The 15,510-nt window shown below is 37.4% G+C and overlaps 1 protein-coding gene across 1 annotated transcript in view; it reads right to left on the reverse strand.

The window, feature by feature from the left end:
* MYLK (myosin light chain kinase) overlaps positions 1-15,510 on the reverse strand; it is a 177,777-nt gene that overhangs the window by 106,250 nt on the left and 56,017 nt on the right. The window lies entirely within an intron of this gene.

Raw genomic sequence — 15,510 nt, forward strand, 5'->3', positions numbered from 1 at the left:
CTGCAGAAGCTTATGAAAAATCCTGGTGCATGTGTTTTCATTGTTCAGAGAGTCAAAGGGCAGAAGTGCTATTGTATATCTCTAAATATTCAAGACTGCAAGGTATGTATACAAACACTTCTAGCATGGCTGCTAAGGATTAGGCTTATATTGTAAATCTGTATGGAGCTATCTAGTTTTCATACGTGCTGAGATGTAGTGGCTCCAGCCAATTTACAGGCAAGAGGTACAGGTACATGCCACTTTCTGTCTTGAAAAAGCAGAAGCTGTCTTTAAAAACAGAAGACAAGGGGTTGCCATTTGAGATAGCGTCATTAAGGGTAATTCTCATGTGGTGGTGGCAGGTGAACAATAAAGACCTAGATATGTTCACAAAAACATGCTGCTATACTTAAGGAGCTTTGTGGTCTACTGGTTGCCCAAAGAACAGATTTCAAGAAAACAAAGCAACCCTATGCTCATTATACAGCAACCATATTAATATATCCTTGCCTGCTACGGCATTAGCGATACCTTCAGATTTGCAGACAGATTCTGAGTAACTGAGAACTGAGTTATTGATTTCAGTTAGGCTGCTGAAACCTGCCGAGAATCTGTCTTTTTCATGAAAGGATGGAAAAACCAGACATATACCAGTTTCCATCAATGAATTATCTCCTCAGGCAAAGTTTCTTCCTCTGTTTTATGAGATGTGCCATCCGCTTTGAAGGTTGGTTTAGTATGTGTTAACTGCTAGCACACTTCCCTGTTGTCATAACAACCTCTGATTACAGTTTTCCCCACTTCTTTCCTATTCCCCTACTCTGATATGTTAGCATGCCATCTTCTGACTCTTTGATCCTTTGCCTAAATGGCATGAAATAACTGAGTGGATCAAGGTGAACTCGGGTAAGCAATCATCAGGTCTGAGTTTGCTCACTAGGCAAGTGGCAATACTGCATATTGAACTATATTGTAAAACCCTGGCAACTGAACAGGAAGTCCCTTCAAATTCCAGGTGGGCAAAATATTGATTATCTGTCTTGATTTGAAGATAACTTGATTGTGCCTTGTCCAAATTCCTCCTTGCAGACTCCTCTCACCTTCAAATCACTTATTCAGCTCTGCTTTCCTCTGACTGCATACTTATTCTCCAGATTACAATTCTTAGCCAAACAGCCTTACCCATTCTTAGGTTCTTTTCCTTCAAAACCTTTCCTTTCCACCTTACTACGTCTGGGCTTCTCATCTGTCTGAGCTTAAGCTATAGTTGTCAGAAATTTGTCTCTTTCCTTTAATTCCTTAGATATCGGTTCAGAAAAATTAATGTTGCCAGTGATGCTGTGGCCACTTCTTCCTGACATTTCTTAAGATATGGAGAGAGAACATTAATGAATCTGCTGAATAAATTTTCCACTTCTTAAGTTCTCTCCAAGTCTTTTTTTACCTCAGCAAGAGCCATGTTCTATGCTGAATGCATTGTGGATCAACTACCCTAGCATCTTGAAAAGCTCTTTGTGGCCATGTTTTTTTCTGCTTTCCAAAAAACAGCAGTTCCTACTCAGCTGTGCCCCCTACCACTACTCCAGAATTGGTTTAACGCTTAATGAGAGGGCAGGCTCTCAGGATGGAGGTCTTTCTCAGTATGTCTAATTTTCACAAAAAGAAGTTAGTGGAACGTCAATTTTTTGTTTGTTTGTTTTTTGATGGTGTAGTTCTTGAGAGTTGATGATGTGCTCACTGGTAAAAAATGTGATTTGTACCACAAAACCATTTCTTATCATAGTATTGTCAATGCCCTTCTGCCTATCTTCTCATTTTGGATTAAGTGACTTATCCAAAACCAGAGAATGTCTTAGGAGGGAGTTTCTACCCGTCATTTATACTTTACAAAACATCAAATTTTCAATCATTCTTTGTGGTGTTTTTTAAAATGTATTGTTCCATTAAGCTTCAAATAAGCCTTTGAATACTTCCAAGAGAACTACTGGGGTTGTAGCAGTAGGAATCATCTTACTTTTATTTTCCTTATTCTTTTGTCATATTCTTAATTCCTTCTTGGACCACATGAAGCCATTCTTACCCAGCCCCTCAAATTCAGGTAGACAATTATACATGCTTTTCCAGTATTAAATAGCTAAGCATACATTAAGTATTTTTCCATTTCTTCCATGTGTGTCTATTTCATACTTGTTATACCTGTATTATTTGTTTATCCACAATTCTATGCTGAGGAAATGCCACCCAGAAAAATAGAAACAATTTTCTATTTGTCTAGGCAATCAGCACACCATTTCCTTTCAGAAAGTTGCATCATTCCATTCCCAATCTTGGTTGATTTTGTTTTGTTTGTTTCATTTTAGTCAAAATTGAAATAAGGGGCAAGTAGGAGTTTTGTGAATTGCTCTGTTGCAAGAATTTATTTCAGGTTTTGGTTTGGAATGTGTTTCAAACTGAGCCAGCCCTCTCTGAAATACCTAGTCTTGCCATAAAAGTGTCAGGGATCCTTAAATATACCACTGGTTACTAGGTTTTTATTCTAATGGATCAGTTCCAGAACTGCAGCAGGTTTTATATTCCTCCCCAGCCTCTCCAGAACTCACTAAAAACATCTGCCTTGAATAAATCCACAGTGAAGAGAAATTTATCTGCTTATTTAATGCCCAGCAGCAGAAGGCTATAACCTTTATTTACAGCATGGCCTGTCTGAGCACTGCCAGTCCCATTGAGGCTGTGGCTTTTCTTTACCTGCTAAACAACACTAACAAGTGGAAAATTGACTGCAAGGAGTATATACACTGTGAGATCTGAGTTTTCGTTGGGACTCATCAATTGTTCACAGTCTTGGAGAAGTGGACTAGATAAGTCAAGGTAAAACAAATCTCCTGCTTCACACATCAACATGGTAAGTGAATAGAGCTGAGAAAGAAGCTGTTGCCTGTGAAACTTCAAAAGTTAAGATTCAGCTCTGCAGCAAGGTTTGGGGAAATGCTAATGAAAAGGAATGGTGTTCCCAAAGAAAAGAAACAAGGAGAAGTTGTCCAACAAGTCTATTGAAGCTATTCACTAAAGGACAAAATTATTCAAAAATCTTCTGCTGAAAATTAGTCACTGTTGTCACAAACCTAAAGGCATTCAGTGACATCTAAGGCCAAAGATATTCAGAAACCCTTTTAAATCAAAGAATCATATGATTGATTGAGATGAAGGGACCTGTGAAGGCCATCTGATCCAACTCCACTGCAAAGAATATGAACACCCATGGCTTGATCAGGTGCTCAGAGCCCCATCCAGCCTGACCTTGGATGTCCCCAAGTACAGGGCATCCACCACTTCTTTGGTCAACCTGTGCCAGTGCCTCACCACCCTTATTGTAAAAAACTTCTTCCTTATATCCAGAATCTCCCCTCTTCTAGTTTGAAACCATTTCCCCTTGTCCTGTCACAGTAGCACCTGCTAAAGAGTCTGTCCCCTTCTTTCTTATCATCTCCTTTAAAATACTGAAAGTCCTCCATCAGATCTTCCTGGAGTCCCTCTTCTCCAGGCTGAACAGCCCCAGCACATTCAGCCTGTCCGCATAGGGGAGGTGTTTCCCTGTCTGTTCCAAAGTAAAGGAAAGCTTTTTCTAAAACTTGGCCTTGCATCTATGCTCCGTAAAACAGCTGCTTATATATCAATTCCAAAAGGCATAGGTTTGCCTATTTAACTGTAGCAGCTTTGGGTAATCTGATGAGCTCTTTTGGATCATGCTTTTAACTCCCATTCATATCCTACTTTGTGATAACTGTCACTGCTTTCAGAGAGATTAACAATGAATGCAAATCCAGAATCTGCAAAAAGAATCAGCCACAAATAGCAAAAATCCAAAGCACAAGCAGCTGTGAACTATTGACGGGCTGCATAACATTGTTGTTACTCCCTTTGACTATAGCACCTTAAGTTTCTTGGAAATGTTGGCAAACTGTACATGGCATATTCAAGTATATCATTCATTATACTGGCTGAAGCATTCCGTTCTTGATGTTAAGGGCTTGATAAATGTCATTTGTTTCTACTCAAGGTTACAGCAACACACAAACAAAAAGAGCAGGAAGAAATTGTCCCTAATTACATCATGTATAGACAGGCACATCAAAAGCTGTACCAAGAAAAACTGGCAGTGATACAACTGTCATGAAATTGCTATTCAAAATAACTCCTCTCATAAAGATGACTTCATATGCTGCAGTATGAATTCCACTAACCACTAAAAGTCTTCTCAGAAGGCCATTGTTCCCCCATGAAATCAGAATTTTAAAACATCCAGAATCTGTCAGCACACAGTGTTCAGTTCTGCTGCTTTATCTATAGCCTGCCTTTGCCCATTACTTCCACAAAATCCAAAATTAAAATCACGGTAAGTAAACTATTAAATCACTGAATAAGAAGATTGGTTGTATTTGGGTGATTTCAGTTCATCTAAAGAGCGATTGATTTTGAATTTATCTTTGAAAGACACAAATGTGCTTTTACCACTGAAAGGCTGTCATCACTGTGAGTCCATATGGCAGTTTGAAAAACATCTATCAGGAATGGGGGGTGTGAAGTTGACTCTGCCTCGAGGAAAAATGAATTAATTGAACACTAGTGAGAAACAGGGCTGAAAGAAACCATGCCTATAAGATCATGTATATTAAATTCTAATTGAATTCACAACAAATGGTTGAAGTGTAATCAAGTTAAGCTAAATTCCTTCTTTCTGTGTTTATATTGGTATCAACTTTGAGCCATCATGTTTACCATGTTTTAACTCATTTCATCTGGCTTTCTGGGTCTTTCTACTGATCAATTCATTCCTCCTACATGAAAAAAAAAAGATTTCCACAAACAACTTTGGTCAAAGAACACTAAGAGAAAGTGGCCAGTGGGTCGGTAGATGATGTTCACTTTAACAGGAGTGAACTTCTTTAGAGGAACAGAAGTTTTCTTGCTTATTTGGCTGCCTTATCTTGTCTTAACATTAAAGAATGCAACAGAGTGAAGTAACTTTTTGAAAAGGGTTTGCAGCCTATCCTCTGTCCTATACCTGCCTTCAAATGTAAACCTTTTTTTTTTCTAGAAACTACAGCTCAAGAAAAGACCCACCGAGATCAGAACTTACTAAGGGATAAAAAGAAGATTGCCTCACTTATGCTTGCCTCCAGTTACAATTGACCTTTTCCAAAGAGTGTGCTTTGGAGAGAGCATTAGACATCACAGCAGGAGGAGACTCGAGAGTGAGATGCAAAAAACCATTTAGAATATCTGACCAACTTTGACCTTTATTCTGCAGCCTGCAAGCAAAAGCTTGACACAGAAGAGAAGGTCTGGCAAACAGCCATTATAAGCTGGGAATAATGCACTTGTACCTTTGCAAACCTTAAATCCATCGTACTGTATCAAGAAAACAGGAGAAGAAATGTGATTAAGCAGCATGACAAATTCTGTAAAAGTAATTATATTCAAGTAATTTCCCTTCAAATAATGCAATAAACAATTTCTAGCACTGACACTTGAAATACAGATACAGACTGTATTGCATACCTCTTCTGCTAATGTTTAGGTACCAGAAAATGAAAATTATTCCCTTTATTGCAAGCTATATAGTAGATGGTCTCGTCTAAAAGTCATACAGTTAAAGGCAATCCAGGGCCCTCCTTCAGCCCCAAGGGTTTCAATCTAGGCAGCAACAGTCGTTCTGTGGATGTGGCTTATCCCACAAAAGACATCCTAAATCTTTCCCCCAAAAAAGTGTGCTTCCCAGAGTCATTAGGCTCTAGCCAGTGTCCTCTACCTTCAGCAAGAGCCAAATATTTCTGGACCTTGATCAAAAGACTTGTGAACTGAATTGAGTACTTGAGAGCAGAGGATGCTACAGTAGTAAATGCTCTGTCCAGCTTGCTCTGCAATAAGAAAAAAAGCTATTTTTGTATGAGTTGTATGAGTTTATACTCATGTGAAATATTAATGTCAATTCTAGGAGAAAAGTACTACAAATCAGTGGAGATTGCAGTGAATGTGACCCATACAAGGTGATATATTTTTGTTATTATTTTGGTTAGTGCAGGTGAAAAATATGGTTCTGGCCAGTGTAGCTTTTTTGCAGGTCTTATAAAAGTACTTCTGCCAGGTTCTAACTGCAGTTTGCTTTAACAAATGAGAAGCAGATGTTCTTGATAAAGGAAAGTGGATATGATACACTGTCAAGTTCTTTCTGAGAGATTAAACACACACAAACTCTATCTGAAGATAGTTTATCCATTTAAAAAACAAAACAAAAAAAAAAACAACAAAAAAAAAAACTTTGTTCTAAAACAGAGAACCTGCCTGGCAAGATTAAATATGAAAATACTGAATATTTGGGAATTTAGTAAGATATTTGTTTTGTAGCTATCTCTTATCTCCTCAAATGAGCAGTCTAGAATCTACAATTGCCTCATTAAAAGCAAAACTGAAATACATCACTAAGACTAAACATAGCTCACTTCAAAGCACTATCCGTAGAACCCATAAGAAATAATAATACTCTTTCTGTAAACTTTGTGTATGGTTTTTTCAAGTGCTGAACTCTGGTACGCTACATCTGGTGTTTAGTTTTCTCGTTCTATATGCATACAGTCCTCATAAATTAGTCCTTTGGCCATAACCTTTACTGGAACACTATTCTGAAGACATCAGTCTTCACAACTGGTGTGTGTAATTCTCTGGTTCTTCTCCCAAATGGTGTGAAGCAAGGAGAGAAAAATGACAATGCGAGCATTCAAACAAACTGTTGTCTTGCAAAAAACAGAAGAAAAAAAAAAAAAAGCAGCAAAACCAATCCTAGTACTATGACTAATAAAAATGAATCAAAAATAGAAAGAATAAAACATCTGATAAGTACCATCAAATGTGACAACTCATTCTGCTGGCACCTATCCCTAGCACTCATTGCATTCTGGTTTTAGGCAATATCAGACCATGCATAGTTACATTAAACTCCTTTCTCAAACTTCAAACCATATGCATTTTGCTTGATTCCACTTCAAGGCCATGAAAAGAAAACCTCTGTACAACTGGTCTCCTTGATATTGCTAACGCTATCTTTGTGAGTAAAGGAAAACTCATTCTATCAGCCTTGAGTGAAAAGATAATATACTACTGGAGCATCAGTAAGACTGCAAGCTTTGCCATTGTCCCTTTTGCCCTGATGAGAAATCAGGAGATATTATCTGAGGAAGATAAGGAGGCCCAGAAGTAAAAAGAGATTTAGTAACTCTCTTCCTACTTATTTAAAAGCTGTTCCTTTAAAATCATTGCTTTGGCAATGTAATGGTTGGTGTGCCATGTCATGCTTACTTCTACATAATCCTAGAAAAAACTGTGGATACTAGGTAATGTGTAGCTTTTATGTTTTATTGACTTAAAACATTGACTTAAAAAGTGCTGAATGCTTCTAGTTCCTTTTAACTGCTGCACCAACTCCTTCTAGAAGTTCACTAAAACCTCCACAATATCATAGACCTATGTCTATGTGCAGTGTTCTGATTACGAACCCTGCATCTAACCTGTAGATCACAGAGCACAGTCACAGAATTCAGATAAGACAGAAGCTAGGGGAGAGTAAAGAGTTCAGAGATTCTTTCTCAATTTTTGTGCAAGAGATCCTTCCTTAGAATTCCATTTTACTATCTGGCAATCTGCAAGGGTTTCAGCAGCACCTTGGCAAAGAGTCCATTCATCCATCCTAGAAAGCATGTAATGATTTGATCACATGGAAGAGTAACTTTCTGCCATGCTTCTGTGCTTATTACATCCCTGACACCAATACTGACCATCTAGAACTCTGTAGGAAAATGCTTAACTTGCACAAAATTTTTTTTTATGAAAACTTTTGATTAATTTCTGTTGAAATCAGGTCTTGCTTCATTAGACCTATAATGCTGTATTTGGATTGATGTAGAGGCTGGAAGCATGTTTTCAGTTCAGTTCAGATCATAAACCAATTTGTTGACATTACAAACATACAACTTATATAATTAGGGGAAACATTTCTATCCAGGTCTAAGGAACTACTGGCACAGCCCTCAATTTCTAATTGTCTCAGTAAGAATGAAGATCCACAAAGAAGATCCATCTTAAAACAGAATTTGTTATTTTCACCACCTTGACCTGATTATTCAAGAAAGTTTTTCAGAATAAGATCTTTCTTTCCAGGGGTAATAACTAATAAAAATTGAACTACGCATGTATTATTTTACTGTTTTGTATCCATCAGTGCCAAGTGGCATTCGTGTTTTATAGTCTAGGCAGAATAAATTCTTTTGCAGATATCTTCCCACCAATTTTCCTTTTGACTATCTTCAGTAGTTCTAAATTATCTGCAATCTTTGTCATCTCACCATTCAACCTCTTTTTGCAGATTATAAAGGCGTTGAACACCGCACACCAGGCACAGATCTTCAGGGGAATCAGCATTCATGGCACTTCCATCAGGGGAAGAATTTATGAGCTATGCATAGAAGACATGGTCTGCTAACTGAAATGCAGACAGCAGCTGCAGATAGTATTGCCTTCAGTCTTCTACATTTAACCATTTTTGTTTTGTGTAATTCAGTATGATGAGTTCTCAGAGTGGGTGAAGTACTCAAGGTGTATTTCTTTCCCAGGTAACATAACAAGTCTATCTGTGCTGATTTTTTTCTGAAAAACTCCAAGAGGAATTTCAGATCTGCACTGGTGTGAAACTGCTTTGAGTTTATTTAATTTCCAAGTTTGGACATCAGTCCCAGTACTTAAATATATGCATAAGCCTTACTTACATCTTTTGAAATTAACCACATGCATAGGTGCTTTTCTTAAATTAACTTTTAATTCATTTAAAAAGTGAGTCTAATTTTACTGAGTTTAAAGTATCAGTGTTAAAGGGCTCTTTATGCAGTCCCCAGATAACCCAAAATATTACTGTGATGAAGTAGGGAACACTATGAAGGTGGCCTCTGCACTTTTTGATAAGTAGACATGAGTGGAAGCCATTCAGTCTCAAAGATGACATTTGTTCTATATACATGTATCTATTATGTCAATTTAGTGGTCTTGAGACTGTAAACCTCTGTTACACGAGTAGGGGGCAATTTAACTCAGGTGTTGCAATTCCAGACTGACAGTGCTATATTAATGAAGCTTTAATAATTAATCATTTTACCATAAGCAACATCTGCCTTTCTACTTCCCCATGTTGTAGACAGCCAGTTAGCCATGATCTATAGCTATTAAAAGCATGAAGAGAATTTTATGCCAAACGCCCATATAGTTCCCCTGGAACTTTTTGTCTGTAAATGCAAGATTTCTGAACTTAATATGCAATTATAAGCAGAGTAAATATCTGTCCCTTTTCATATCTGTCTTTAGACACTGTCCGAATTTTCCCCTGAAAAAAAAAGGGGTTGACAATTCCAATGTAGTCAAATGTCACAAAGATTTGATAAAGACAAGAGGAAAGCATAGGCTATTTCCATCATCACCACCCACTTACACACCACATACCATCCCGAGTCCCTCCTAATTTCTTACAGTTGTACATCTTGTTGGAGTAGCACACAAAGCTAACAAGGGGTGAAATTCTGATACTTCATCACAAGGAGGGTGCGGTGTGTTACGTACTGAGTTACATACAACAAACTGAAGACAACGTCAGTTCCAAAATACATGGCTGTTGCGTAGGAAAGTGTTCCTCTAACTTTGTAGCTGAGAATCTGAGACGGGGAGACACTCACAGACTTTGCCAAACTCACACTAGAAGCTTTCTGTATTAAATAACATTACATCAAATCAAACCTTGTTTTCTCCTTACTAACAAAATTGATATTTCAGCAATTAATAGAACTACTGAATTTGCAGGAGGGCATATGATCTTCCAATAATGAGAGGAGCCCATCAACCTCCATTAATGTGTTGGTGTAGAGGTATCAAAGTTCACAGTATTGAGTAAAGAGCATACACACAGGTCTTTGCAGGAAAGGTTTATGCAGCAAAATGAGAAACATGCAAAAGAATGTTACAAATAAGAGAAAATTAACTCAACACCACAGGAGAATGTAAGCAACATAGGAAGACGTGATTTGGTCGGCTCTCAGTAACTTCAATACTTCCATGTAGCTCTGCTGAACAGAATAGTCTGCAGAATGGGTCAAAAAAGAATTCAAAGCACAAAATAGGGAAGATAAACTTTACATCCTTCTTTGGGTCAAATTCTTATAAATTTTAATGAAAGCTTTCTCTGCTTCTGAGTCTCTCCTTAAAGACAAAAATAAATGCTAAGAGGAAGCTTTCTTCTCACAGATGAACTGGTGTCAAGGCCTTGCAAAATGTTTACAAGTTTAAGAGGTGCTGAATAGTTTGAAATGCCCCAAATGCAAAGAAATGGCTGATCTGTGTGCCTGGTTATGGGTCATTTAGGATTATGCAATAAGCGCGTAAATAAGTTCAAAGGGAAACCACAGTGTTTGCAGAATGGAAATAAGCTTGTGCTAATTGTTCCACATACCCAGTATGTTCCTAAAGCATGCTCTTGTTCCCTATCCTTCTCTTCCTCCCCATTTTTGGTGATTCTGAATCAAGATATCTATCAAGTATTACTAAATGAGGCAGCTGACATAAGTCCACGTCAACAAGTTTAGAAGCATTTCAGAAGTTTCCCAATAGGGCCAGAGTTAATTTCTAAGCAGTAGCAACCTCTGCTTCAGGAAACAGCAGAACTTCACTATGCTGTGAGCACTATCAGAACAGGAGCAGTTCATTCATTTCCACTTTAAAAGCACAGCCTGATTTACTGCATTTGCAGAATCAGAATAAAGGCTCAAAGAGTGAATTTTAACAAGAAAAAAAAAAAAGTGTTGGAAAACTATCTCCCATCTTCACATCAGAAAAACTTCAGCCTTTATAACATCTGATAAACTTCTTTACTTTCAATTATGAATTCTTCACTCGGTAACTATTCAAAAATTCAGACAAAGATTGCTTAGATGGAGCGCATCCACTGGGAAGCCCTCTGACACAAACAGTATGAAATTTTACTCTGCCATATGCAAAAGTCTCCACTTTGAAGGAAAACTGCAAATATTAAGCTGTTTTATCTCGCTGATCACAGAATCCAGCTACTCCAAGCCACAGCTTGTGTGTGTAACATGATCTGGTCAAAAAACTCAGGTTATATCACACATAAAACCAAAACAAAACAACAAAACAAAAACTAAACTGCATTATTTATTTGCAGAGAACAATGACCCACTCGACAATAATATTTGGGTTTTGACGTGGCAGCCATTTTTTTTTAAAACAAGAAGCAGAGAACATTTTTGCCTTTCCTCAAGGCAACATTCTTCATTCACTGTAATAACACATGCAAAACTATTTTTTCCATTGATTATTATTATTTCTGAAAGATTGTTTTTTTTTCTTACCAATATGTTTCAATCTTATGATGTGAACTAATTCTATGCATTGTGAAATAGAGGCAGCCTAGCCCTCTCGTGGGAGCTATGCCACTGACCAAGATAGCCAGTGTATCTTCCTACTTTCCTAGCTTTTAGATGGTCTTCCCCCGTGAGCAATATCAATACATGATGCAATCTGCAAGCATTGAATCTATATAGATTTACATGAGCATACACGTTGTGATCTACTGTGGAAAATTAATAAGAAGAAACATAAAGAAAAAAGTGCTCACTGAACCCAAAACACACAGCTATTGCAAAAACGTTTGGTGCTCTGAAGTTCGTAACTAACGGCAGTAATCCACATCTGTAGTGTGGTGTGCTGGCTAAAAGTTTTGCCTCTGAATAAACGTGTCCCTGCTATATCAATTTCCAGCCATGCAAGATTTATTTCTTGCCATTTAGCAGCATGTCAGTAGCCACAGGAAATGCTAAAACTGGGCTTTGTTGCTGAGTTGACTGCACAGTTGCATGTTCACTTAAAATCTGTTTGCTGATAGCGATGAATGCTGCTGGCAGAGGCAGTGGTTTGGAGAGGCTATAAATATTCTACTCAGTTATATATACGGCTTCATTGTTAATACTACTTTGCAGAGCTGACAACCAGATTGGGCATGAAATGTCATTTGTTTTACACTTCATTAAAAAGTAGAACTGATGCGATGACAAATTGATATAAAATGCAAGTTTGGATTGTTAAGATCTGAATACTTTAGATAACATAGACATCTAGCATTTATCTTTGTAGTGTTTATTCTGTTACAAGACACTTAATGCTATGCATTAAGTAATGAAGACATCCATACAGAAGTCCATGGCAAAGTGCTCCTTAGTAACTAGCAGCGAACATCTACAAAACCTAATCTTTCCAAGTGTAGCGTATGCACATCTTAATCACAGTTTAGCAGAGATAACTCATGCAGCACAACATACAAACTAAAGCGTATATAATAACAGTCAATGGTTGAGGTTCAACTGTGTAAGAGAGATCTTCAAAAAACCTTCAAAAAACTAAAAGAAATACCAAACCTAAACCAAAGCGGCTATGAATTTCTAGCTCAACAGTTCAGGATAAATAATTATAGACCTGCTGAGTTCAAGAGAAATTTTGAGGGCTTGCCTCTGCTTTTTAATGTTTTCTCTCAAAACTAAAATTTCTGTGATCTTGGTAAGAGGCACATACACGTGCACTCAAAAAAAAGCTATATTTGTTTAAGTTGTGAAAAAAAGTGCTTACTCTGCATATGCTTTCAATAGAGCCCCACTTAACTGCAGTCGCTGGCATTCCTGTTGAGATTTGAACAAATCCATCATAATGCTTTCCATTAAACCTGTGTGTAGTAGTCCACAGAGCAGATAAATCCATGTCTACAATTGTGTCCACTAGCATACCATAACATGAAAACAACCTAGTTTTTGTGTCTAGGCAATGAGGACCTAATTCTGCTATTCTGATTTCATTAAGTGATGCTCTTAATCCAAATACAGTCACCTAGATATTGGTGGTATGTGCACTTAATTAGAAACCTTAAATAGCTTCTGATTTTGGAAAAGAAATTTACCTCCAAGAAGGACAGGATCACATCTAAGGAACTGGATGGGCAATGAACTTCTGAAACACACAGTTCAGTTTTGAATCCAGGCATGTACTTCTGTGTAATCTACAAACAAGTAAATCTCACTGTGCCTCAGTACTCCACACATCACAGAGAGCAGCAACTATTTTCTCTGCTGTTTTAAGCTATGAATGTCATCAGAGAAGGGCCCAGCTCTAAACTGGCCTATGTATCTGTTGCTGTCAGCAATCCTATAGTAAGTTTCCAGTTGAATTAGGCTGCTTAAGTCGTACCATGAATTAAGAAAAGATAATTATCATTTAGTACTTTAATTTGTATTCCCAAGATTTCACCATACTACTTCTTCCAGAGCACTGGCTTTTAACATCATTTTGTTATGAAATATTGAATTGTCTACCTGCAGAGTCAAACTGCTGAGGTATTCTTTTATCAAAGAACACTAACCTTGTATAAGCAGAAGAATGAAGCTAAAGTGTATTTAAGTTGTTCCAGAGTGTTCTCAGAAATGGAAATTCTTAATTCATTGTTTGATGAGTATGGGAACGTGACAAAGTGGTTAGATTTCAGATACAAGATGCCAGATAAAACTAAGAGGAGGAGGCTTTTGTAATTTTTTTTAAATCATGCTTATGAAATATAATGCATCACACTAATACTCTAAGGCCCTGCAAAAACAAAGCAAATACTACATTCATCATAATGATAAGGTTACTTTTGTTTTATGAGGCACATGGAAAGAATGGCAGCCTCCTAAGCCACACAGTACAATCTGAGATTCTACTGCACAGCTAGAGGCAAATTACCATGATAAGCTAGTAATCATGAATCAAGAAAGAAGAGAGCTAGATGAATTCTGTCACCAACAGTCAAGTGACTACAAGAACTAATTCATTTGTTATTCTTTATGTCCTGTTTTCTTTGGGCCATATGCGCAAATTGTTGTCATCTTCAGACGAAAAGTTACTGTATATGCTAAGTGTGGGCATACAACACAGTTTCTAATTGGCAGTTTACTAAGCTCAGTTATTCTGCTCATAGTGAATAATATATTCCACAGAGTAACATTTACTGAAGTATAGTGAAAAGGTACAGAAAGGCAATGCAAATTCAGAAATACTGATAAAAATGTATTTTTCCATTTCACCTCATTCTACACATGAATTATAAAGATCTCTATAAAGCAATAAAGACATGCAGAGTTGACTTGGAATCTTGGGATTTGTAGCAGCTTTAAGCAAAGTATTTTCAGAAGAACAAGTATTACTTTGTTCTGTCTGCCCACAAGTTTACAATAACACACTGATTTACAGAAACTAAGGCTATTATCATCACCAGAAAGCCTAACAAGAAATGCTTTTAATGTTGGTTGGTTTTTTTTTGTTTGTTTGTTTTTGTTTTTTTAATGGAACATTTCCAGGTGCTCAGACTCATGCAGTCATGCATAGTGCTATAAGCTCTGTGAAGAAGAAAGGTGTAAGAGCTTAGATCACTTCTAGAGAATCACTGCAACACATTCTCAATGTGAGAAGGAGAGCTCAGATGTCAGATCTCTCATTTATCAGTCAAGAAGAATGACCATCTCTGACCTCCTGACTCTGCCTGAATTGTAGCAGGCCTTCAGCACATCAGTTGGAGGTAGATTCACTGCAGATTGGAGGCCTGGATTCCATGAATTATCTCTAATACTACATTCAGTACATAAAAGCAGAAGCAGTCTTTGGAAAATTGATCACTGTGATAGCTAGTCATATTCCTGCCTGTATCATACAGAATTAGAGAACCTTCCATCTAATGTAATCAAATGATTTAGCTGTTACTGGCAGGCAATAACCTGCCTATCAAGTTTCCTAAAATAAATTCAACCTATGTGGACAATCAAAGCCCTTATTCTGGACTGGTCATCTGTTCATGAACTGTACACAATTCACAGATCTTATTTGTTTCAGCATGCACTTAGATACTAGGCAGTCCAGATGTTACATGTAAAAACGTATGCTGTCTGGTTTTGCCCTGTAGGTTTCCAAACTTCAAACTGCATCCATGAGTGAACAGAGCCAAATAACATGTCAAAAGCAGAATATTTTTTTTAACTTGGAGTCTAGAGCTAGAGTGAGTATGAACTCAAAAAAAACCAGCAGTGAGTAATGACATGCTTTGATTATAAACCTTCTCCACATGTGGCCTTCTGCAGAGGTTTGGAATACATTGCGCTTGTTGTCTATTAATGACTATTTTATTTTCCTACATAGGAAAAGCAGAATTTTATTTAAAAAAATGTGATTGATCCCAGCACAGGTGGCAGAATCATTGTCAGTCTCCCCATTGCTTCTTGCTTCTCTCTGCCTGATCTTGGCAAATTTGCTCAGGCACCATGCTTCACAGGGTACCAGTATAACCAGCAGCAACAAAAGTCACTCAGAAGTTGGCAAGTTCACACACATCACTGGACTTAACTGAGATTT

This window comes from Meleagris gallopavo, chromosome 7 (assembly GCF_905368555.1).
Source record: "Meleagris gallopavo chromosome 7, MGAL_WU_HG_1.1, whole genome shotgun sequence".
Taxonomy (NCBI): Eukaryota; Metazoa; Chordata; class Aves; order Galliformes; family Phasianidae; genus Meleagris; species Meleagris gallopavo.